Source organism: Carlito syrichta, unplaced genomic scaffold (genome assembly GCF_000164805.1).
Source record: "Carlito syrichta isolate Samal-C Ts95f unplaced genomic scaffold, Tarsius_syrichta-2.0.1 Scaffold55413, whole genome shotgun sequence".
NCBI classification, from domain to species: domain Eukaryota; kingdom Metazoa; phylum Chordata; class Mammalia; order Primates; family Tarsiidae; genus Carlito; species Carlito syrichta.
This window is the reverse complement of record NW_006999509.1, coordinates 139,347-141,689: the sequence shown is the minus strand read 5'-3', so window position 1 is coordinate 141,689 and position 2,343 is coordinate 139,347.

The window sequence follows — 2,343 nt, the reverse complement described above, 5'->3', positions numbered from 1 at the left end:
ACCTCAGCCTCCCAAAGGCACGGGATTACAGGCTGAGCCACCGAGCCCGGCTGAAGATTTTTTATATATACAATTTTAGCTACAATGTAAACATTAAAAATTTAAAACTGAAGTCATTTGAAACAAAAAATGGCAGAAGAGAAAATGGTGGAAAAGATTTTTAAAAATTAAAGTACTATGAAAACTGCTTTCCCAAAATTTTGGTCCACAGCCTTTATTAGATTATCTATTGGGATAAAGTTTAGCCAGTTACAGGTCCCAATTTTGTTAGAAATATAATTTGGATCCAACTGTCTTTTATAAACTGGTAAGTTTGTTTTACTATCTCATGACTAAAATTCTAAAATGAAAGCTATACGATCTTTATTTGTGTGTATATGTGTTTAGATGTCTTTACACATGTACACTTGCTATGTTGTATCTTGTGTCTACTTGGTGTAGTTAACCAGAAATCACTTAAGGAGTTCTATTTAGATTCACTTAGATAAATGCATGCTCATAAAAAATATGTATTAATTAATCCTTTTAGTTCACGTGACATAAGTAAATCTTTAATAAACACCTTTTGGTTCATGTGACATAAGTAAATCTTTAATAAATAAGCTGAATGTTAAATTATTGGTAAAGTAAAAATAAAACTCTTTAAAATTATCAGCATAGTTTTTGCCTGGGTTTACTGGTTAGAGAATTTTATATATACTTTTTTTTTTTTGAGTTGGAGTCTCACTCTGTTGGAGTGCAGTGGTACGCTCACAGCCACTGCAGCCTCGACCTGCTGGGCTCAGGCGATCCTTCTGCCTCAGCCTTCCAAGTAACTGGAACTACAGGCGCACGCTACCACACCTGGCTAATTGTTTGGTTTATTGTAGAGATGAGGTCTTGCCAAATTGTCCAGGCTGGTCTCGAACCTGTGAGCTAAGGCAATCCTTTCACCTTGGCCTTCAAAGTGCTGGGATTATCGGCATGAGCTACTGAGCCCAGCCTACCTTTTATTTTTTTAGTCACAGTCTCACTCTGTCATGCAGGCTAGAGTGCAGTGTTACAATCATGGCTCACTGTAGCCTCGACCTGCTGGGTTCAGACAATCCTTCAGCTTTCCAAGTAGCTGGAACTACAGGCATGTGCCACCACATCCAGCTAATTTTAAAATTTATTATAGGGATGAGGTCTCACCATGTTGCCAGCCTGGTCTCGAACCTGAGGGCTCAGGCAGTCCTCTCACCTCTGCCTCCCAAAGTGCTGGGATCACAGGAGTAAGCCATCGTGTCTGGTGGAACCCTTTCCGAGTATTTCCCTATCAATCATTTTTATAGCCTGTGAATATCAGGAGCTCACTTAAGCAACAACCTTAAAGTTAAATATATGGGTATTTTACCTATAATTCAGAAGATACAGCTATTTTTATTAAACTAACATTATTAAATTGGTCTTGCTTATTGAAGAATTGTACAAAGATCATTTTGTTTTAGGCTGAGTTTACAGTATTTTAACCTTTGTGTCAAACCTAGACATCTTAAGACATTTAGGAGATACAAATATAAAACTGTCTGAGCATGACGGCTCATACCTGTAATCCTAGCACTTTGGGAGTATGAGGTGGGAGGATTACTTAAGCCCAGAATTTTGAGACCAGTCTAGGAAACATAGCAAAACGCTGTCTCTACAAAAATAAAAGATAAATTAGCTGGGTGTGGCAGTGGGTACAAAAAAAAAAAGAATTCCAGCTTTGTCTAATATCTCAGTTTTCATATGTAGCATAGGTAGATTGTTAGGTACAGTAGGTAAATATAGATGGGATAAATGTTTATAAATTAACTTTTTATATAATTTGAAATCTTAAAGTTATGCTACGTTGAATTAAATGATACTCATTAAATGTCTGGATTTGGAAATATGATTTTAAAAACTAAAACAAATTCCTAAACGTAAACGTTTGTTCTAGGCCCTTAAGTTTTATAGAAAGACTAAATATATTTGGAATTATTAGTACACATAAAAATATACTATGGGAAAACATGTTAAAATGATAAAATTATTCTCTCTATGAAATATTGACAAGTCAGAGACAGCTCAAAATTTCTTGCCTCCTAGGTTTTCACTAAAAAGTAAGGATAAGCCGGGCTCGGTGACTCAGCCTGTAATCCCGCGCCTTTGGGAGGCTGAGGTGAGTGGATTGCCTGAGCCCACGGGTTCGAGACCCACCTGGGCAACTTGGCGAGACCTCATCTCTACAATAAATCAAAAATCAGCCGGGCATGGTAGCGCATGCCTGTAATTCCAGCTACTCGGAAGGCTGAGGAGGAAGGATCGCTGGAGCCCAGCAGGTCGAGGCTGCGGTGGCAA